The sequence below is a fragment of the Lagopus muta genome, chromosome 1 (assembly GCF_023343835.1).
Source record: "Lagopus muta isolate bLagMut1 chromosome 1, bLagMut1 primary, whole genome shotgun sequence".
Taxonomy (NCBI): Eukaryota; Metazoa; Chordata; class Aves; order Galliformes; family Phasianidae; genus Lagopus; species Lagopus muta.
The window spans coordinates 73,874,163-73,898,912 of NC_064433.1; the positions used below are offsets into that span (position 1 = coordinate 73,874,163).

The window sequence follows — 24,750 nt, forward strand, 5'->3', positions numbered from 1 at the left end:
CGGGCAGAAAGGAGCCCTGGTCCGGATTCGATCCGCGGCTCCTACCCCACCCCTGACCGAGGGGAAGAGAAATCGCAACCCCCCTCATCGCTGCTGCCCTTGGCTCCGCCCCCGACGCTCATCCCGCTCTCGCCTTCGGCTTTGCCACTGACGCTCGCCGCGCCGCTCCCGCCCTCCGCCCCGCCCCCGTTGCTCACCGTGACGCTGCTTTCCTCCGCGCCGCGTACGTTGCCTGTTGCTGCGTCTCCGCAGCCTGCGTGTAACTTACTTAGAGCCAATAACGGACCTGCTTATATTTCTGAAGCCATTCGAACCTTCCTCCAAGAATAGGGTGTTAGACATATTACAGGCATTCCTCACTCTCCCCCTGGACAAGCTATCACTGAGTATACTCATCTAACATTGAAATCCATTCTTAATAAACAAAAAAGGGGGAATACGGGAGACACACCACAAGAAAGACTGTAAGCGTATTGCTTTCTCTGTGCCATCTGTCAATAAAGCCTCTCGCTATGAATGGGTTGTACTGCCTCAAGGCATGAAGAATTCTCCGACTATGTGTCACCCGTTCGTAGCCACAGCCTTGCAACCTATTCGTAAAGCAAACCCTAATATGATCATTTATTATTACATGGATGGCATACTGTGCTGTCAGGAACAGGCTTTTGATAATAGCTGGGAAATGCAATTAATCTCCCATCTCTCTCAATTTGGCCTTCCGGTGGCACCAGAGAAAGTGCAACACACATTTCCTTATCTGGGTTGGAAATTGTCAGATGCTATGATATACCCTCAGACTGTAGAATTGAAAATTGACATTTCCATACTCACCAACTTACAAACTCTTTTAGGTCACTTACAATGGCTAAGGCCATCGGTTGGCATTTCTAATGCTCAACTAGAGCCGTTGTTTCAGTTGTTAAGGGGAAAATGTGCTAATGATGCGATCATACTGATGCCTGAGGCTAAGCAGGCTCTAATTCAGATTACTGTCCAAATTCAATCAGCAGCTAGCCATCATCTATCCTTATTTCATGACTTTTCCCTTGTCGTGTATGTCCAGGAGAAGCATGCTTTCACAGTCATTTGTCAACAGAGAAAAAGGCACACTTCTCCTCAAAACAGGCCTAATAAACAATTCTCTGCTTCTCCTGTTTGTTTTTTTTTTGTTTTTTTTGTTTTTTTGTTTTTTGCTGGAATGGTTGTTTTCCCCTGTTCAGCCTCGGTACTCCTTATGACTTGTATCGATATAGTAGCTGAACTGATTTGTATGGGCAGAGACAGAATTCTCTAAATAGCAGGGAGAGAACCTGACGATATTAGTTTATCCTTTACCTTGTGGTGGGCAGAGTGGGTGTACCATAACTCCCTCTCCTTACAGTTGGCTTTAGAAGGGCATCGTGGCCATTTGCATACAGAACGCCCAGATCAGCAAGTAGCACAGTTCCTGGAAAAAACTGACTGGATTGGAATACCTCGGTATTCGAGACAGCCAGTGGATGGTTGCATAGTATGTACTGACACTGGATGCTGGAGCCACAGAGATGTCTGTGTGTGGTGGAACAATAGCTGGAAGCATCAGTTTGTGCCAACGGAGCCACGGGACAGTTTATAAACTATGGAACTAAAAGCAATTTCATGGGCCTTTACTGTGTGGCCAAAAGAACCTCTAAAGTTGTAACTGATTCCCTCTACGCAGCTGGCGTCAAAGAACTGAGGATGCTCACATTAGAGATAACAATAACATGTGCTTTATCTCTGTTTTTTACGTCTTAAACACACGTAACAGCAAAGAAAGGAAACATATTGTGTCATCCATATTCACAACCACTAAACACACATGGTTTAGGGGAGGGTAATGCTGTTGCTGATAAATTGGTTATAGTGATTCCTGTTAATCTGTTTGATGCTGCTCGTAGCTCTCATGAGATGTTTCATCAAAATGCCCGTGGTTTACATAAAACAGGTTAATATTGGCGTGAATGATGCAAGGTTGATAGTACAAACATATCCACAGTGCAGTCACTGTAACGGTGGCTTTGGGCTGGGGACTAATACCTGAGGTTTGCAAGCATAGGAAGTGTGGCAAACAGATGTCACCCATATCACAGTTTGGCTGACTGTGATATGCAGATGTCACCATCGACACCTACTCTGGGTTTTTATGGGCTTTCCCTTTAGCACGTTAATCTGCTAAATATGTCATTAAACATGGGATAGCATGTTTTGCTATCTTGAGAGTTCTGAAACAAATTAAAACAGATAATGGGCCAGCCTATAAGTTGCTGTTCAGTACAGTCTTTTTTGCAAAAGTGGGGAGTTCAACATAAGTTCGGGATCCCACATACTCCTACAGGTCAGGCTATTATAGAACGCACACATACTACACTAAAAACACAGCTAAACCAAATGAGCAATATACGTGATGTGCCAGATCGCCTCATGAGCACTCTTTTCTCCCTTCATTTCCTTTCTGTACAAGGAGGTTCATTGGTATCTGCTATAGCCTTGCATCATTCAGGTTCTAGCATGGGAGTGCTATCTGAGTCTGCTAAAGTACCTTACAAAGATCCGCTGACGGAAGATTGGAAGGGCCCAAGTACTGTATTTGTAGGAAGAGGTTATTTTTGTCTTTCCACAGATGATGGCCCTATTTGGATTCCTGCTCACAGTGTTTGTCCTTGGCGCGGAAGCACTACCTGAACTGCACCAAATCAACCCAAAATATGTGGGTCACTTGGGCTAAATCAACAGGCCGGACCAACTTCTGCTTACAGCTTGCTTCTGCCACTGATCCCTTCCAAACTTGTTTTATAGGGATATTGTTTCTCAATGATTCTGACTTTTCTGCTTACTCCACAGGTAGTTGCAATGTATCGGATACTCCAGGTGATTGTTCTTTCAAGCTTCTTAGGAGTCTAAATACCACAATACCCTGGGACCAACAGGAGTTAAATCTTGGAACTCAACAGATCAGTAACACATCTAAGGGATGGAAGAAAACATGTTTTATGTTTGGAAATACCAGGAAATGCTTGTGGGGGTCCATGTTACATTGCTAAACTCACTATATTTTCTCTCACTTTCCAGGACATGCATGACATCCACCCTAAATGCAGCACACATGTAGCTTTAGCTGTCCTTATACCAGGGGCTGTTGCTGGGAATAGGTATTATAACTATTAGTATAGTTATTGGTATTGTAAAATGCTTACTTAACAAAATGTCCACTATCTTGCTTGCGCAAAAGGAAAAAGGGGGAATGGTTGTGCATACCCCCATTGCAGCTCACGGAATCCACAAAAAGAACGGTGTCAGGATGTGAAACGATGAGAAAGACTGAAACCAGGCTTGAAATGACCATGAACTCATAATGATTGGGATTGTGTGCTTCTTGTTGTTTGGTATTGCTTTGTAACTTGTTGTATTGCAAATAGCAACAGTAGTAATAGTTGTTGTGTGTTTTTTTTATTATTATTTTTTATTTTAGTAATAGATTGAATGTGAATTAACAGGATTTAATGTTACCAATGCTGGAATCTATGGAAATAGCTATTTTAATGTATTAGTAGCGCTAAGACAAAACCTGAAAAGGAATCCCAAGCAAAGGGATGACCCTATATTATATAGAATGTTTAACTCTCTTTCATCCCACTAATCAGGAATTTAAAATATGATCATGCAACACCTGAGCCAAAGGCGCATGCTAAGAGAGTTAACCTCAATAGTTTATTCTGTTTTGCAAGCAGGCATTCCATTTGGCCTCTGTATCACGCACTGGCCATACAGATGCAGTGTACAAATGGAAAATACCCTTCAGACCCCGAGAAGAATAAAAGCAAGAGAGAATCTGGGGTGGGTGAGAGAGTGAGAGAGGAAAAGTGCACCTTGAAGCAGGGGATGCCCTGCTGGCACTGCCTATCGCATTCACTACCACCATGTTTTTTCTCTCTCTTTTTCTGCAGATTGTTGGTTCTCGAGGGTCAGTAAGTAATAATGCCCCTAGTTCTATCTGGCATGCAAAAGTTGCCCAACTATTAATTCTCTATTAGCCCAAAGGCATAATTATGAGCACTCTAAAAGCATCTATTGTACAATTCTTAGTGATGTTTCAAAATTAATGTATCAGAATACATTAAAGTTGAAGACCACTTTCAAGGCAGTAAGAGATTAACACAGAATGGGGCCCTCCGGGATTTATTTCCAGGTTGCAGAAAGTCGAGCTGCAGATCAAACAAGTGTTTGTTCTTCTTAGTAGATCAACAGTATTTCTTGCCATGATACTATGTTTGCCTTGTCTCCTTTCTCACACTTACAGTATCATCAATCGAGGCCTTGATTGAGTTATAATGATTGTATTATTAATATAATTATTATTTTATAGTATGGTAGAAGTTTGCGAATAAACAAAAAAGGGGGAAATGTGTGCATGTAAGAAAAAACTGTTCAGAGCAGAAGCTGTGGAGCAAGATAGTGGCATGAGAACCAAGGACACCTTTAGAAGAAGAAAGAACATCTCACAGCTCTGATTGGCTAAGCGCCTGTGTGAACGGTTTTAGACTGTTTTGCAGAATGCTCTGTTAATGTGTATAAATAGAGCAGTGCTTAACAATAAAGCAGACTAATAGCTTTTAACCACATTGGTGTGCTGTTATGTCTCTAACATGTCCTGAGCGTCCAGAGCCTTCCCCACATACCGGTTTGGAAAAGGTCTGGGGAAATAAATAAACAAACAAACAAACAAATAAATAAATAAGGCTCAATGACAAGATCTTACTGTCTGGGTTTATCTCAGCCTTTTAAGCCAAAAAATGTTAAGGCTTCATTCCTGACTAATTAGAACAAAGGATACAGAGGTCCAAGTGAATTTAGATTAGGACTCAACATGACACACTGAATGCAGAATTAGAACATAAAAAGGAAAAAAAAAAAAAAAAAAAAAAAAGGAAGGAGGAAAGGGGGACACACTGTATGTACAATGTAGAACAGATTAAGGCAAAAAAAAAGGGCTGGGGAAGGAAGGAAGCAAGCAAAGAAGTGGGGGAACAAAAGTGAAAAAATGGGGGCAAAAATGATAGAATTAGATTGTATTATTTCAATGCACAGAACGTATACCAGCTAGAAATATTTCTAGCTTTTCTATCATTAACTAATTATAGTATTTTTCCTACAATAATAATTAAATAAGTTTAAATGTATAAGGAACAATTACAGACATTTTAATCCTTCATCTATTTTCATTCTTTTGCATATGAATGAGGAGGCAGAGTCTGCTTCACATTTTCACCCACCAAGATCCCTTAAAACAATATTGTTTTACACCTCCACAGCTCTTCAACTAAACAGTTTAAATCCTGAGATTGCCCTTTGGCAATCTTTGAAGAAAACAGCTCCAACTCTTGACTGACCTATAGCCTCTCTGTCCTCAGCCCTACAGCACACAGAACTGCTTCTTTTTCTCCTCCTAGGCCACACACCTCCAAAAAGAAATACAGAGAAGTCAGTCCTTTGCACCTTAAATTCACCCCCAAGCTTACAATTTCAGTATGCTAGTGAGAAGTTGGAACATGAGACAATTTGTCTCCTAACAGTCATCATGACTAATTGTGCAACAGAAAGTTTATATCATTTCCTCTGCCTCTTTCACAACACTATCATACAATAATGTCAAGCTAAGGAATGCAAAATCCTTGACGTATTCGGATCCACCAACCTACACAAGCATGCATACTATATTCTAATTGGGACTGTGCATACTTTAGCATAAGTAACTTCCCCTGGGAAGTTACAGGCAGTAGTTCATGAAATCCAAGGCTCAGCTCACGGTCTTTCCCATTACCTGCAAAAACTTCAGTCAGTGGGGCATAAATAAACAACACACAAACATCCTCTCTCTCCTAGATTCAGTGGAGTTCAGCAGAGTTAAGCTTAATAGCTTTCTGTCCTAACTCCTGACACTGCTCATCAGACTCACAGATTATCAGACTTGATATATGGCAAACCACTTTATTGCACTTAGCAGTCACTGCAGCATGTAGTGAGGTACAGCAGTTGTCTTGGGAAAGCCAAGCTACAGGGGGCGTCTGAAGGGGGAAAGATCAGGATGGCACAAAAGAAAGGGCTGGTGTAGTCCATAGACCATGACAGAAAGGGAGGGAAGTCAAAACTCTCTTCCCAAATGTACTCCTGTACTGAGAACAGGTCTTCCATCTTTCCTCTGCCAGTCTTAGCGAACCTAGCTCAAAGAACAAATTATTGCTGACAATTAATGAACCCTGTACTTCTCATGTGTCACAGTGTATCAGTGGTCAGGTAGGAGCAAGAAGCAAGCAACTTCTGCACATCGCCCGCTCTCCACAGCACGCATGATGCTGAGAGCTAACATTGCAGCAAGTGAGGTCTCACCCACACAGGGCAGGGGCGCTTAACAACCAACATCCAGCCACTGTTTCAGAGGTCTTTGTCTTTCCTCAGTATCAGGTTCGCATTATATCTGGCTATGATTGCCTGCTGCAGGACTGAAGGACAGTACAAGCTCATTATTTCAGTATGCTAATGAGAACAATCGCAGTGACACATCATGAGATAACAAACCACTTTTGTATCCCTTGGCATACGCAGGAGTTACAATGGGTGATTTTAGACCTGCTCTCAAGAAACAGAGAGAAAATAGACAAAGAATGATCACAGCTATACTCACACCAGGAATTAGCAGTATTACTGCTTTTGTTTCAAAAAGAAAAATACCCTGCACTGCAAATGTTTATGTACTCCTGCTCTGCTAGCATTTATCCTAATAAAAAGTGATAAAGATGCACTAACATGACTGTTTATGAAGTCATGCTTCTATCTACAGCTATAGCCTGTGAACACTTAAACAGTTGTGGTCACCCACAAAGTTCAAGTTGATGGGTCCACAAAGGGTGACATCGCTAACATAACGGAAATGGAACTGTGCACTTTAGGATAGTAGGAGTTCTCATTCCTTCAATTACCCACTGTTACCATTTGATTTAAAAAAAAGAAAAAAAAAAAAAAAAAAAAAAAAAAAAGAAAAGAATCTATAAATGGCTTGGATGATCAGTGATTTTTCAAGGCAATTGAGAACCGCAACTTCACCCTCAAACTCTCCCCAACAGAATTCCCAGTTCTGGCTCTTTGATTAGCAGCTCCTGCCCACCTCAGCAGCTGAGGGAACCCCACAACCCCTCCTACCTCACAGATGTGCTCTCAGGATTAGTAAGTCAGTGCCCACTCAGTGTGATCAACACACAAAGCCCTGTTTTAAATTCTGTAACAGACTGCAATTGTAAGTAAAGTCTTACTTAAACCATCCCTTCACCAACAGAAAAAGTATTAATTGTTCATTCAGATCCCTCACTTTGTCTATTGCCTCCAAATTCTTCAAAATATGAAAGGTGTTCCTAATGTATTTTACTTTTGTACTGTAGATGCTTTACATAAACAACAGATACATACAAATAGTGTTCATAATTAATTGTTTCAACTCATTCTGGACCAGTTTTACTCTTTTATCATGCTTACATTCTAGTGACCCGCATGATGAAAGTACACGCCCCATAATTTCACAAATGTCAGGTATTCACAGCAGCTTATTTTTCACTCTGTCCACATTCAGATAAACCCACTTCTGCAATTCCAACAATTTTATGAGCTCAAGACATACAGCATCAAATAGTTCTTGGCATCTCTAAGCACAAAACAAGTATCTCCACCAAACCATTCTTGAAAACCAACTCTTCACAAATAAACTTGAACTTAGGTGTATAGGTCTCTCCTATGCAATTTCTCTTGTCTGAGAGACAAAGGAAGTTTGGGATTACTTTTTAAATGTCTTCTGCTGCAGAAGCCATATCACACTTCTGTCCCACTTCAAACCTTTCCCACAGTCAAGACAGTTAAAGGGTTTCTTTTGTCGAAAACAAAACAAAACCACCAAAATCCAACACTACCCCCATCCACTATTATTCTCAAATAATCTATAATTCTGAACCTATGGCTTTAAGAAGCCCACAGAACACAAACCAATAATATTTTGGTTACATTGGAATTGTTTGGGCAGACTGAGTATATCTAATTGTTTTGAATGGATCCAGGTATTTAATTTCAGGTCTTAAACTCTTGGCTCAGGATTACTGCAGACAACTATTTAAAGACAATATATTACTGAAGTAATAATACACATTGGAGAGTTATGTATCATAATACCATGCTTCCAAATTGGAGAAATTCGGCCTTATTTTCAGTACTTGAAGGCCGGGAGCATCTCCCTTATGAGGAAAGGCTGAGTAACCTGGGTCTGTTCAGCCTGGGAAAAAGACAACTAAGGAGGGACATGGATAAATGTTTATAAAAATCTCAGGGGAGGCTGGAGGCAAATGAATGAGGCCAGGCTCATCTCATTCGTGTGTAGTGATAGGTCAAGGAGCAATGGTCTAAAGCTTGAACATGGGAAGTTCCATATAAACATGCAGAACTTCTTTACGGTAAGCATGACAGAGCTTATGGAAACGGATTACCCACAGTGGTTGTGAAGTCTCCTTCTATGGAGATTCAAGACCTGTCTGGATGTGCGACCTATTGTAGGGAATTTGCTTTAGCAGGGGGGGTGGACTCAATGATCTCTTGAGGTCTTCCCAACCTCTGCAATACTGCAATTCTGTGAATACAAATGAAAAAAATTCAAATGCACTACACTATTTTCCACTGTCACAATCAAAATTTGTACAGTACTGAATTATAAATTAACTTATCAAAGGGAACAAGTTAGTAAAAGATAACATATTTCAGGGCAGCTTTGATTTCATACTGCTCTGCTGAAGTTGAAATTCCTCATTTTCAGGATTTTTTTTCATTGCATGTGGGGTCCATAAAACCCCATATTTTCTTATTATACTTTTTTCTTTAAAACCATTTTGCTGTGACTATCAAAGAGCTAGAGTTATTCCATTTTCCACTCCAATGCCTACTTTTATTCTTTTAATATTGTTACTATACACTCAGCAGCCAAATAGGTAAGCATGAAGCAACATTCAGAATTGAAGTAAAGAGCTCCAATATGCCTGACAATACAGTTGCTATTATTTTTATATACAGGGAGACATAATTTCACATGGGTTCTTACTGCCCTGCCATGTGATTGGTCGCAGCATGATTGTTGCTCCAGTGCAGTCCAAGCTGCTCATGTACCTTCCTCTGCACCTCTTTGGAAGGAAACAGCTTGTTTTACACACTGTACAGAGCAATACAGCACAGAACATAGGCTGAAATAACCTCTGTAGCAAGACAACAGAAGGTAGCACTGACTCTGTGACTATCTTAGTTTCCTTTTCAATCCCTCATCCAGATGTACTAAGAGAAGGTTCCCTCTTCGCAGCAGTGCCCACAGATGAGGAAGAGTGACAGGGCAAAGCGAGTTACAGAAACAGACACAGAAAGGCAACAGACAGTGGCAAGATTTATCCAAGCCACATAGAATATAAATCATCAGGACCTACGATTCTACGATTCTGTGATCTACCACTTGCTCTCCAAAATATTGTGCAGTGAGACACTGACCCCATCCTATAAGGCTGACAGTATGCCTGTAATATCTATTCTTGTATAAATCTAGAAGGGAAACATGCACACCACACCTTTTCATCTTTGCTGTCATGCAACCTGATAACCTTTACCTTGTAAACCTGAATAGGAATCTCTGAGCACTTTAGAAAGAAGGCTGACTCAAATGTTGCAGCTAGATTATATTTCACAGGGCTAGTTACCCTTATACACTTGTACTAAGGAATACCTACAGTACAATTTGTATGTCTTAACAGCAGCACAGGCTTAATCTATACCAAAATAATCTTGCTTATAGCCCTCTAAAGGTCCTCTAAAGACAACATCAAGTGCTTTGCTAGGCATCAGTAAGGCTGCTGTAACTTTCCTTCAGCTATGAAATAAAGTATGCCAGCAAAAGACATACTCTTGCTATTATACACTTAATTTTCCACTAGCACCACCTCACAGGACAGGAATCTGTAACCAAGTAAGGTTCTAGTTAAGACTCAGGCTATTCAAAGAGTATTTGCAGGCACTTTTAATTACCAGACCTCTAATTTTTGTGAATATAAAGGGTTCATGCTTTAGCTAGCATCCTCTGATTTTTTGTAGCTGCTCAGCAATATCTGAAGGCAAAGAATCTTCTTGTCACTCCTACTCCCACTGCTTAGTGTGCATTAGTTAACACTGGTTTATGTATCTATTTCTATCATTAAGTGAATATGCAGATGTAGCCATTGCAGCCATCTTGCAGCAGCTGCAAACAGTGACCATGTCCAACAGGTCACTGCATTGAACTCAGCTCAGACTTTGTGCCACATGCATAGGGCTCCCGCAATCCAAAAGTACTGTATCTGACCTTCTGCTTCCTCAAGCAGATGCATTTCCTAGTCTGAACTGAAGCAAATTTCATATGTTATTTAGTAGCTTTACTCTGTGACTATGCATCTCCAGTGGTTATTTTCTCCCTTCATCCCTTATACGCAGCGTTATGAGGACACTATTTAGATGGGGCAGGATTTGTGTTTAGTGTGCTCTTCAGTTTAACCCATCAATTTTTTCACTGATGGAACCAGTCACCTGGAACACACTGAGGTGCTTCCAACTCCCCATTTCATCTGCTATGGGAAAGCAACCTGAATCCCATTTTCTAATATGAAGAAATCCTGTAATCCTAATCCTTCTCTCTAGATTGGAATATTTTGAAACCTCAAACTACCACTGGATGAAGTAGCATTCATCCTTCCCTCTTCAGACACACTGTGCAAGGCTTAATCTCATCAGCAAGACTGTGCCCTGCCCACACATGCAAGGGACCACTAAGATTGTGAATCCCCACAGACACCGCAGCATGACCCAGTGTAATGCTATAACAGGATGATAATAGCAGAGTGGCAAAGTCTCTGGCTCCAGCAAATGAGAATGAGCCCTAACGCAGCAGCCACGGATGCAGAAATGAAGGAAAAGAGCTGCTTACATTCAGAAGGCCTCAGGTAGGCACAGATCTACAGCAACAGCTGCCCTGCACTGCCAAATCTTAAATGAGGTCTGGGAAGGAGTAGATCCTCATCCTACTCCTTCTGGTCACTCAGGTGCATTGCATGCACTGGGTTGATCCTGTCTTCCCAGCAGGTACTCAACCACTGTTTTAGGCCATAACCCAGTATTTCCATTTGGAAATACTGTGTTCCCATTTGGTATAGTGGAATTGGATTTGGGAATTTTTGTGTATAATAAGTGGCAAGAACTCCAGTGGTAGAAACTGAGCTCCAAGAAAGCTCTCACTCAATAAGAACTTAAACATTTAATTAGAGGCTACAAAAGTACTTTGATGTCTGAATATTTCCGTGGTCCTAGTCATCACACACTTCTATGTGACTTTCTGCAAACAGGATACAGTCTCAGGAAGTTAATTTACAGCCAACTACTCCTGTTCACTTTTCATATACTATCCAAAACAGGGGGGGCATAGTGCAGAACAAACTTTTCTTCTTACATTCATCACATGCACTCAACCCACATGTATTACATGTGGCATGTGCTTGTGTCACTTGTTGAACAAAAAATAGTGACTGCTGATACTGATATTTCAACGTACCTAATGGTGCCTCAAAAGAAAATGAGAATCCCAAAAAAGGAAAATTATGGATGAAGGAAGAGTGTTCAACAAAAAATAGACTGATGAGTTCTTTCTTGTCAAGATAAATAATATGGTACTATGCTTAATTTGCAAGGAAACTGTGTCAATTTTCAAAGATTATAATTTGAAAAGGTATTATATGGAGAAAAATGATGACAAATTCAATGGAGATCACAGAACACTATGTAAAAACAAAACAGCAGAACTGAAAAAAAAAACCTGTCATCTCAACAAAATCTTTTTTAAAAAAGCTACAACTCAAAGGAACTCTTATTGTAAAAAGCTAGTGAAGTGATAGCAAATCTAACTGCAAAAAAATAATAATAATTTATTGATGACGAGTTTATTAAGTAATGTTTGGAAAGTGTGACAGATTTAATTTGTCCTGATTTTTAAAAAATGGACTTCTCTAAAGCGAGTTTGTCTCACCATACTGAAGCCAGGCAAATGGGAAAAAAAAAATAAATCAGCAAGTCTTTCACTGGAAACTTAGAGAGTAAAGATGCTGATTTCAAATTTTATGCTTTTATGATAGATACTGATGCTACTGATACAGCTCAACTTGTCATCTTCATTAGAGATAGTGACAGTGAATAGTGTCACTGAAGAAATAACTCCTTTGGTGCCTTTAAAAGACACAATAAATTTCTTGATCTGTAAGAAGCAGTAAAAAATACATTAAAGCAATTTTCTTCAACTTTTGTCAATATATCCAGTATAGCTACTGATGGTTCCACATAGATAACTGGTAAAAAAAGAGGGACCTACATGATTAATAGAAGACAATGCAATTACCACCAACAGTTCGTGTTTGATGAAACAGCACTGCATCAGACATGAAGAAAATTTACATGTGCAAGCTTTAAAAATGGATAACGTAATGCAAATGATCATCAAATCTGAGAATTTCATGAACTCCAAATCATTGCCAGTTCCAGGAGTTTCTTAAAAGTTTGGATGCTGATTATGGGAATATCATTTACTTTTCTGAAGGGAGGTGGCTAAGGTGGGGTAAAATGCTAAAAAGATTTCATTATTTGAAAAATGAAACCAAGTCATTTATGGAATCAAAAAGAAATTCTGCACCAGAACTTAAAGATGAAAAATGGCTCAGAGGTCTAGCACTTTTGGTGGATTTGACCGCTCATTTGAATGAATTAAACATGTGTCTTCAAGATGAAAATCAACTTATCTGTGCTTATTTCAAATCATAACAGTGTTCAAAATTACATCAAGTTCAAATTATGGCAAATGAGCATTTCAATGCATTGGCTAAACACATTCTTGTAAACAGTACAAAATATGCAGCCATGCTTTCTATTTTGATAAAGGAATTTGAGATAGGTTTGAAGATTTAAAAATTTTGTTTTTGTTTTTATGTATTTTGACTCCTTTTTCAGCTGACAGAAATACGTTACCTGTGAATTCTCACATGTAATGTATCAAGTTGCAAATAAAAGTTTGATTATGTCTTTTTACTACACTTTTACAAGACCTATTTTACCAGAGAAAAATAACCTTCACTTCACAATCACAACTTATTCATGCATTGCCTTTCAGTGGCTTATATGTTTGTGAACAACTGTTTTCAAGGATGAAGCACAGGAAAAGTAATATCTCATCAGAAATCTCTGACGAGCACTTTGAGAACTCACAAAGAATTGCAAATACTTCCACTGAAAAAGGAAAAATATCCCACTAGTCTTATACTTATGTTATTCTTTTTCATGTTTTAATAAAAAATACATTAAAAAATAAGTTGCGTTACTTATCCACATTAATGATATCATGTATTTTATACGTGGCCCAAGACAATTCCTCTTCACTCAGTTCAACTCAGGCAAACCAAAAGGTTGGACTTCCATGCCATAGACCTAAACTCATCCGACCAACCAAGTCTGGCAACTGAGTAAACTTGGGCTAATGAGTGAATCCGGGCAGCTGGTCTTAAACATTTGCTTTAAAGGAAATATTGAAAGAAAAAAAGAAAAATATGTATCTTCCATAAATACTTAAGGTAGACTGTGCTTATGACAATTCCTGTACCTCAAGCCTTAGTTACACAAATTCCCTAATTTGTCAAAAACTGACACAGATGCCATCCTCCTTACTCCCATCCTACATTGCTCTTTCTCTTCTGGCACACATGCACATGTAGCTTCACAACAAACCAGGCTGAGGAACTGGCACAGATGACAAATGGTAGCATAACAGCATCTTCCAGTGGCAGTGCTAGCTGAGAGGATCTGTGCAACCACAACCTACTGCCTCAGCCCAGAAATATAGGAATTAAACATATGATTCCTTCTTTTATTCAATTTAGCACAAGGGCTATTCATGCCTGGCTTCAAGCTACCGTTCTGCACCAGCACTGTCTGGCCATGGAGACAATTTTTTTTCCCAAGGATGTGGGCTGATTTTTAGTTGGAGCAATGATACAAAATAAGTAAATAAATAAAAAATAAAAACCTCAGGAAAATTTTGTTTTTCACACCTGGAAAGGACTTGAAAAAAAAAATAAATAAATAAAAATAAAAGTGATCCACAGGAAATAAGAAGGCTCAAGGGACAAGAGCAAGAATATCCAAGTTTAACACGATGAAAAAAACAAGGCCCAGAAATGAAGCTATAAATATCAAAAGCTCTCAGAAGAGTTCCTCAAAGGAAGTACCCAGGTCTCATAGTTTCAGACATTAAGAAGACAGAGCTTCAGCAGGAGCACCAGGCTTAGTTCTAGTCCATGCTGCCACCAGTGATTATAGCATGTGATCCCCCTTCCCACTCAGATTAATCAAGACTACCAAGCTACTGCACAGATAGGACTACAAATACTTCATCAGCCATGAGCTGGCAAAATGAGACTGCATGGAAACCAAATATTAACAACTGAGACTTAAGAATAATTCAGATGTAGAACAACTTCAAATCATATTTTCAATGCCTTCTCCTCACCCAGTTCAGCTGCACTTCAGAAACCCAGGTCACTTATATGTTATCACTCCAAAACAAGCCACCTCCCTCCTATGCAACCTTTTAAGAGGACTTTATCCTTATACAAGTTACCTTCAATAAGCCTTTTAGATTTCAAGAAATTCTAAAACATCAGTGAATGCTGTCACAAAACTTCAGTAGCATGTTATGGATGTGGTTTGGCCAGCAAATGAGGGGGAAGGACAAGGCAACAGCATCCATATGCAGTAATCCCTTGGCAAAGGTGCTCCCCTGCCCTTGTATTGTCTGCCAGATTTGATCCATCCAACTTCTGAAAGTAAGTTAAAGCACAAAGCATAAGGATAACAAGGGTGCTGGGTGGGCCTGGGAAGAGCTGCAGGAGCTTGAAAGGCAAGGCAAGTTGCTTGAGGCACCAAGGGTGTAACCACAGCTCTGGGGTAAGCTCCAAGTGGGGAGAAGGGAAATGTGCAGCAAGCACCCGTCTCATCTTCCGTTCCTCCATGACAGGCCATAAAAGTCACAAGACACAAATGAGCAAAGCAGAGAGAAAAACAAGGTGTCCAGAGTTCAAATGCAGCCCTGAGACACCAAGGTTTCTGAAGTCCACAGTCCAGTGACCAGCGCAAGACCTAACTCTCATGTGGGAGGCACAGCAGCAGTGCGGAAAAGCACTCCAGCTGCCGGGCCCGGCATCGGGCCCACATTTCTATCTGTGAGGGGCAGGAGCATCAAGAAAAGGCTGCGGAAGGCCCCCCGAGGGTATAAGCTCATTTCTCCTTCTCCCTGTAGGCACCAGAGCGGGCATCCCCGCACCTGGCTCTGCGGGGCTTCCCCGAACGGCGATTCCCCACACATTCATCCACACCTACGCGCATCAGGCCGAACCCCGCGTCCCAGAGGAGGGCAGCAGGCCCGTCGTCCCACAGCGGGATGAGGGCAACTTCCTTCCCCCGAGATTCTTCCTACGCCTCCTCCCCGTCGGATCCTGAAACGGCGGGCCGCTCTCTAGGCCGTCCTCTCCCTATCGCACCGGCCCCAGGAACAGCGCCCTTCCAGCCCGGCCTCAGCCCAGCCCGTGCGGGATCGGGCGCCAGGCCTTCGCATCTCCAGGCAAACAGCAACGCCACTCTCACAGTGCCCTTACCTGCGGCGGCCGGGCCGGGGCCAACGCTACCCCCAGCACCGCTCAGGCTGGGACCCCCCTGCCCTGGGCTACAGCAGACTCAGATCTCTGCACTTCCCGCAGGGCTGCAGGTATGTCATCAGCACCGCGGCTCCCAGGTGAGCCGGACACACCTACAGGAAGGCAGGCAGGCTGCCTGATTGGCGCGCGGGGCTGACAGCGGGGCTCGCACCCCCGCTGGTGGGTGCGGGGCTGGGCGCGAGGAGAGTCATCTTCGTCCTCTTCCTGGTGAGCTCTCACACTGGAGTCATCTCGGTGTTGGAGCTGGCTGTGCGGTGGTTCGGAGCACGACGAAGAATGCTCCTCTGCGTAACTCGGGGTGGAAAACGCACTTAACGCTGTTTTTTTGGTTTTTGTTTTGTTTTGTTTTGATGTTTGTTTTTGTTTTTGTTTTTTCAGTCTTGAAGGCGACAGCAGAGCCAGCATACCTGCCCCCTGTCGTCCGTGGTTCCAGAAAGACGAACTATGACTTTTTTTTTTTTTTTTTTTTTTTTTTTTAACAACCTTCTTCATTACCCGAGTCTTTCTTCCTGCCGCTTAAGGTCGTCATTCTTGCATATGTGAACCCTTCTCTGTGTTTCCTCCCCCCAACAAATGGCCAGGATTTTAAGGGAAAGCACCAGGTACTAGAATTGTTGTCCTCACAGCATAGAGAACAGCTCAGCCCCTGCAGTAGATCTCAGAGATCCTAACATTATGTCCTGGACTGTCATATAGGAGTGAGTGAATTAAACAGCTTACTAAAGATGAAATTGAGCAGCATTTGAATAGAAAAACTAATTTGTACCAAAAGTCTGAATCCACAACAGTCATTCTCAGGCATCCTGTCTTTCTGAGTACACAGATAAATATCCCTGGGAAACCTAGCTGCATAAAAGCTTTCTATGGTTACTGTGGTTGTCATGTTTAACTGTGCACTGGAATGGCACAGCATATCAGTTCTCAGTGAAATAAGTTCTGTCATTATCTACCAGCACGACTGTAGCCATGGGGACAGACTGTAGGGAAGTTTCCCTGACTTGGCAGAGGGGGCCAGGGCCAGTAGAGAAAAGAGGAGTATGACTAGATCCAAAACTGTAAAGAATTTTGCTAGACAGGTGAGTGAGGAAGGAGTTATCTATAATACATTTGCAGTCTCCTTTAACTGATATTCAGTACTGTCCCTTCCCTGAATCTTTTTTCCTTTTCATAAGGCTTGCTGATGTGTATCCACCAGGCCACTGTGGAACAAAAGAGAGGGGAAGTTTGAGCAAACCACTTGAGAAACTCAGTAGCCCACATCTGAGTATTCCTCATTTCTCCCTTCCCCACAGGGTCTCTCTGTCAGGAAAACTCCTTTCAGAAGTGGCCAGGCAAAACCTCTACCCAGCCTGTGATAATCCTACCTGTGCTTGGTACTGCTTTCTTATACAACTAATATTTTCCTTCAGTTGTGTGGATGAATAATTTCTTCATAGTGGAGCAGCTTATGCAGTTGAGACTTCTGTTCCATATCACAGCATTTACAGTCAACTAGGAAGAAATGTATACCCCAAATTCCCAAATGAGACTAGGGAAACCAACTCTGGATGGTGTGTATCTTGGGTTGTTGCACAAACCTTTGGACCATTATCTACATAGGCAATGATTCTTCCTGCTGTGTTTTTATAAGCAACTAGCAGCAGGCAGTGGGCTGGAGCTCCAACCCCACTCCAGTAGCTACTAAGAAATGGCACTCTGTCATCCAGAAAAGGATGATTTATTGTCTAAGAAGGGCTTAACCTTCACCCTTCTCCTTGGCACCTCCAGTGGCTCTAGAGGCAGTTTTCTTTTCTGCTTTTGTGAATCATATCTTGAGATATCTTGCTTTCCCTATCTATTGCACAGGGAATTGGAGCACCTAAGTTTTCTTTGTGTGTTGTCTAAGGGGAAGAAATGCCTAAAAATAATAACATGCAGCTCTCGGTGTCGCAGTATCTACATCCTTCCGTGGGACAGCTCTCCTTCTGTAACTTAACTTGTGTGCCTGCATGAAAATTCCTGAAATGCAATTGAGGTACTTCTTCCATCAGCAGCACAAAAGAAAGGTCAGTGAAGAATAAGTATGCTATGAGCTCAGAATCAATGGGATTGGAAGGCACCTCTGAAGATCAGACAGCTCAGGCTCCCCTTTCAGATCAGGATTAGCTGGAGCAGGCTGCTCGGGATCATGATCAGAACAGATGGTTTTAAACATCTCCAAGAGCAGAGACTCCATGACTTCTCTTAGCAACCTGTACTAGTTTAACCACCCTTGCAGTACAAGTGGTTTTGTTTTAGAACTCTGCATGTCTGGAGCACCACATTATGAACAGGAGAGGTCCAATCCCATACTGGGAGTACTCCTCCTCATCCTCTTGAGCAGTATGAGCTACAGTGAGTCAACATTTTTGGCCAATAGCTGATGGACTCTGTGAGGAAAGTTAAGAGCCAGTGCTGGTAGTGCTACAGGTTCCATGCTTTTCTTGGGTTTATAGGTGTCAGCACCTTACTCAATTAGAGCAAGTACTTGAGTAAAAAAGAATATATTGCCAGGATTACACAGTCCACTCAGCTTTTTTGTTACTATCTTGAATATAGCCTTAGCAATATTGTCATGACTTACATCTAGATTCCTATAGTCATCTCTTAGGATTCACCGTGGCGGGGCAGAAAGAAGTTAATGAAATATTAAACTGTTTCAGAATGGAAACCATCTTCCAGAGATGCAGATTTGAGCTGCCTCTCCTCCTTCCGCCGCCCCCCCCCCCCCCCCCCTCTAGATTCAGGTGCCTGTCATGCTCTGATTTCCCTACATGGCAGCAGATAGAAAGCAGCATATGTTGAGCTTTTGTGTACTCTCACAGTAGCTCCTCATTTCTGGAAATGGGTTTGGGCCTGTCTTAATCCAAATCTGCTTCTATTACAATTGTGAATACAACTGTAATAGCAAATATCTACTATTGACTGGCGGGGTGTTGCTTGTCCTTGGAGTTCAAGAAATAAAGTTAACATAATCAAGTACTGGTTTCTGAGATCTTTCCTGAAAATTGTTCCAAATTAAGTTCAGGAATAACTGGACATGACAGAAAGAGTTAAGAAAACTCAGAACTGGATTACAGTACATATGTTTTCCTATGTGAAACTTGTTATAAAACCAGATTACTGAAATGATATGTATTTATAACAGTAGTCCTGAAACAGTAATCTGTATTGTCAGAGAGCATGCATATCCTAAGAAAATAGATTAAGAACTAGTGGCTTGTTTACTGTGTTGCAGACGTTTCTTCCAAAATAATAGCAGTGGTCTTGACTGATGTACAAACAGGGCCATTGTTCTAGATGGCTTGCTTGCTACACACTGCTTTCTTTTAGGTGCTTATGAGAAACTTCAGAGAAAAGGATAGGACTTCAGGCTCTCTGCAAGAGACAGTCTACTGTTAGAAATACAAGAGAAAGGGCTCACCTGGAGTCTCCAAGCTCAGCTAGAGTCTCCCTGCATATCAGCTACATAAGGAGCCAAAAAGTGTATTTTTGTTTGCGTGCATCCATTTAGCCCTGTCACTGCCCAACAGTTCACCTTGTTATAAGCTACTGCCTACTTTAAAAGGAACAAACATGGTTCTGGCTTTGTTTCTGACTGGGGGCCTGTGGTGAGATTTTTCCAGGTGCAGTCGCAGCTGCAGCTTTTGCAGTGCAATCCAGATGGGTGTCACTGTTCATGCTAGGGCTTCAGAAGGGGTTTTGCTTTACATGAGCAAATCCTGGCTTCATTGACCTTTTCTGATTTTTCTTGAATTGAAGGGAGGAATGGCCAGCCACTAGTAGCAAAAGCAGGCCAAGTAGATCATCAGTTACTTTGCTGAGAATGCAAATACTGTCATCTGAGCAGATGTAGCAAGCCAGCATGAACTGTTCATAGCAGCAAGCAGAAAAAAATAGGGAAAGAAGAAAGAACCAACAATGTATCTCCTACCTATGACTTCATATAGAATTATAGAATTGTTAGAGTTGGAAGGGACCCTTTTAGATCACCTAGTCACATTCCCCTGCAATGAACAGAGACATCTAGACAGATAGATTGGGTTACTCAAAGCATGGTACAGCCTGACCTCAAGTATCTTCAAGGACTGGGCATTCACACCTCTGGGCAACCTGTTCCAGTGCCTCACATTTGTTTTCAAAAGCTTCTTCCTTACATGCAATCAAAAATCTTCCTTCTTTTTAGTTATGGACAATTTCCCTTGTCATATATTACGGTAGACCCTTCTTCCTTGTAGCCCCCTTTAGGTACTGAAAGGCTGCTATCAAGTCTCCCCAGAGCTTTCTCTTCTCCAGGCTGAACAGCCCCAGTTCTTTCAGCCTGTCCTTGTAGGGGAGATGTTCCATCCCTTGAACAGTTTTTGTGGCCCTCCTCTGGATACACTCCAACAGGTCAATATCTCTCCTGTACTGAGGACACAGGATCACCTCTCTTGACTTGCTGACCACACTTTTTTTGATGCAATCCAGAATATGGTTGGCTTTAACCAGGCTGCTAGGGCACATTGCTGGCTCAAGTCCAGCCTGCCATCCCCCAGTGCCCTCAAGTCCTTTTCAGCAGGGCTGTGTTCTATTCTTTTATACTCCAGCTTGTATTGATAGTGGGGATTACCTCATGAGGTTCACCCAGACCCACTGCTCAAAGCTGTCTGGATCATTCTGGATGACATCCCATCCCTCAGGCATGTTGACATCATCACACAATTTGACATAATCTGCAATCTTGCTGAGGGAGAACTCAATCCCACTGTTGAGGTAATTGATGAAGACATTAAACAGCACCTATTCCTGTACAGATCCCTGAGGGACACCAACCTTCATCTGAACAGTGAGCCATTGACCATCATTCTTTGGGTGCAATCTTGCAACCAGTTGCTCATCCATCAAAAGGTCCATTACAAAAAATGCATATCTTTCAAATTTGGAGAAAGTGATATGGGAGCACGTCAGAGACAGTACTGAAGTCAAGACAGATGACATCAGTGGCTTTTCCATTGTCCACTGACAGAGCAACACCATGATAAATGGTCATTAGATTGGTCAGGCAGGACCTGACATTAATGAAGTCATGCTGGCTATCCTGTATCACCTCCCTCTCTTCTATGTGCCTTAGCACAGTGTGCATTCAAGTAATATACCATTAGCAGAGTGGTGTAGTTAGGCTGGTATTCTACAGGCAGCATAACTAGAAGGGTTATCACAGTGGAAAGGGATTATAAAAATTAAAATACTCACCTGTATCCTAGCCACACACACACACACACACACACACACACACACACACACACACACACAAAAAAAAAAGCAAAAAAAAAAAAAAAAAGCGGCAATCTCCAGAAAAAGATCCTTCCTTAGTGGAAGTCAGCTCTTAAATGGGGTTGGGGTCTAGGAGAGATGGAGCCGGTCTCCACCCTTTCCAGTCACACAGGTGAATTGCCTTCACCTGTTCTCCCATGGCTGTGTCAGCGCTTGCCTCAGGTGGTCAATCAGAGGTTCAGGCTGTCATTCAAAAGTTCCCATACACATAGCTTCCAGGAGGATCTGCTTTGTGGTCTTTTCTGGCACAGAGGTGAAGGTGAGGCTAATTAGTTGGTCATCCTTTCTTCACTTCTTAAAAATGGATGTGATGTTGCCTTTTTCCAGTCACTGTGGTCTTCACCTGACCTCCATGACTTTTCAAATAACAAGAGTGGCTATGTCAGCAAATTCCTTCAAGAGCTCTAGGATACATCTCATTATGACCCGTGGATTTATCCTTGAGCAGGTTCCACAGGCAGTTGTGAACCTGAATGCCTCAGCCTTTTCCTTGTTTATTGTTACTAGCTTGCCTGTGTTGCTCACTAGTGAGGATACACCCTCTTTGACTTTCCTTTCTAGCTGTAGAAACCTTTCTTATTTTTCTTTATACCCCTTGCCAAGTCCAGTTCTAGCTGGGCTTTGGCCTTCCTGATTCTGCACAGCCTAGCAGCATCCCTGTACTTCTTCCAGGTTACTTGTCCCTGCTTCCACTGCCTGTGTATTTTCTTTTTGATATTCTGTTTGATCAGGAGGTCTTGGTTTAGCCATGTCAGTCTCTTGCCTTCCTTTCCTGATTTCCTATGCCTAGGGATAGAGAACTCTTGTGCTGTAAGGAAAGCTTTCTTAGAGATCTGCCAGCTCTGCTCACCTTCCTTGTCCTTGAGGTCAGATTCCCAGGGCGTTTTGTTCACTGACTCCCCTCAGAAATGAGCAAAATGAAACCCAAAATTTCACATTTATTTTCTTATGTGTTGTTTTACAAGACAGAAAGCAATAGCTTAAAGCTTATTCTAATTCAATTAAATGAATTTTTATTCAAGATTAATAAAATATGAACTTTAATAAGGAAGAGGTTTGTTTGAGTAAATATTGGGGAAAAAAGGAACTATACCTATGGGGGATATATTCTCTGAAGCAATTACCCAGCCTTTGGTAGTACATATTGTAGTCAAAGTAATTTGTTTCCTACTCTCCAATAATATTTGGCAACTTAATGACTGCATTTCCAGTGAAATAGTAGTGAGTTCTTAAATCTTTACGAAGATTTTCCTCAGCCAAAACTGCAAAAATTACATTTGATATACCTTGTGCAACATGGCATCTAATTCCTTCATGTTGAGCATTGCTTTTCAAGCCCCATTCCTACCTGACTAATATATGGAGACGTATATGGAAGTGGCCCCACAGGTAAATAATGTGAATCTGGGACCTTCAATTAGTACAAGGAAAAGGTGGCATTTCCTGCAATTCATACTATTCACACAGTATCTGAATAGGTGCCTTTCACTGAATAAGATTATTGCAGTAATTTCTCATCTGTTGTCCATGCACATCAGGAGGTCCATGGGCTACCTAAAAAGGGTTCACAAGTGTAACTAATACAAAGTAATATCTCTAAACAAGGATCATAAAACCAAAACCAACTCAAAAGCAGTGCCACACGTTACTAATATGGCTGCAAAAGTACAGAAACACATTATGGAGACAAAACAACTGTATTTGGGAATGAGATTTCAAATGAAGAGAAAGATGAGAAAGCTTTTTGTAGGCTTACCTCTACTCCATCATCAAATTCGTTAATTTCTGGGAATCCAGAGTTCATAGCATTGGTCTCACTATTATGAATAATGTAAAACAGTTTCAAAAAAACTTACCAAAAGCTAGTTATGCAAATATTTCCAAATAACTCTTCCTTTCTGCCAAATTAGGTAGGGCATTTCTAGACCAGTTACAGTTTTGAGGAAATCTTTCTCCCCATTGGCATGTTACATGCAATAGACACTACATATTGCTTTTTTTGCAATATATTATAATATAAAAATATTATATTATAAAATAATAATATTTTATATATTATATATATATTATATTTTTATAAAATATAAAAATATAAAAAAAGCAAATAATATTTGCTTTTTTATTGAGAAAGTGTCTCATACAGACTGAAATCCTACAATGCAGTTCCCAGGCGATTTTTGGCAGGCCAATAGTGTAGCTGTGTTTTGTGCAGTGATCTGAATTTCTGCATTTGTGATCCTGAATTGCAAGAGGAATGCAAAAAGCTATCTTCTTCTCCAAATCCTTTGGTGATTTTAGATACAGCTTTCAAATATCTGTGGCAGCATTGCTGAGAACAGTGTGGGCTGCAGCGCAGGAGCACAGGTGATGTGTGTATGGGAAAGGGTCCTAAGGATCGTGTAAAGTCTGGTCCAAGCAGTGAAGCTGTGCCAAGGTCTCTGTAGCAGTCTGACTGGGATCCTGTTCTTAAGAGCTTCGTCCTGAACACTGCCTCTCTTGAACTGGAAACTAATTTACTAACAGCTTTGCTCTTACGTACTCTTTATCTTTTGGGGCCCCATCCAGAACTCAATCTGTCTGGCTTCATACATTCAATAACTGTTAGCCGCTGTTACCTCTTGTTACTTCCACAGGGCTCTTGAAGTTTAAGAAGAAAGTTCTTCCTGCAGAAAAGCTGCATGAGGGATCTCCAAAGTTGGCCTCCTGGGACGGAGAGGGACATTTTTGCCAGCAGGCCTATTGGTAAGCTGGAAAATTGGGGTTTGCTATGTTGTGCTCTGCCACTCTGCCAATGTAGTGACAGGAGAACAGCAGGGATGACAGCTGTGCAGACAGGTGCTTTCTCAGTCTTCCTCTTCCTTTTTCATTTATGTGAGTGTTTGGGGCAATGAACTGTTGGGTGCTTGTCTATGACACTTCAAGTTATCTCTAAAAGGAATGCTGACAACAAATCATTTTCTGCCAGAACAACCAGGAAACTTCTATCTCCTGCTCCCTTTGTATTCAGGTTGGTCAGTTATCCTGAGGTTCATTGTGAGCTCTAGAAATAAATGACTGCAAGTGAAAGGTGAAATACAAAGGCACAATGCTGCGGGTTGTTTTGTGCTAGCCAAAGCTGTTCAGACAATAGGACCTCAGCAAAATCTAGCATAGAAAACAAAGCTGAAAGGACAAGCAGGCTGCAATTGAAGAGCTTGCCAAATAGCCCTATGGTTCAATCCTATTGCTGTGTAAGAGCTGGATACAGAAAGAATTGCACATATACCCAGGCATGCAGCTGCAGCACCTTAGCATGTGCAGCCAGGGGAGGAGGATGATTAGCTGCTTGTTCATTCTGGAGCACAAGAGTCATGTTGCCTCATGCCAACAGTGTGAGAAACGCTCAAAATCAATAATTTCCAATCAGACACAGATCTTTGTGAAGTGACGAAGTTTATTCGTTACTGTAATAGTGGGCGCACGCCACCTTGTGGCAAAAAAGAAATTGTGCGCTTAATTGGTGAAATCTATACTCCTTTATGTCCTTCCTACTAAGTGTATCTCTCCTGTTACTCAT

General features: G+C 41.5%; 1 protein-coding gene across 4 annotated transcripts in view; it reads right to left on the reverse strand.

Annotated features, from left to right (window-relative positions):
• ARHGEF5 (Rho guanine nucleotide exchange factor 5) overlaps positions 1 to 16,247 on the reverse strand; it is a 46,382-nt gene extending 30,135 nt beyond the window's left edge. For all 4 annotated transcript variants that reach the window (XR_007373316.1, XM_048927030.1, XM_048927021.1 and 1 more), the window contains exon 1: positions 15,801 to 16,247. The gene's annotated coding sequence lies outside the window, so the exon portion shown is untranslated. The remainder of the gene's footprint in view (positions 1 to 15,800) is intronic.
• Positions 16,248 to 24,750: the final 8,503 nt, after the last annotated feature.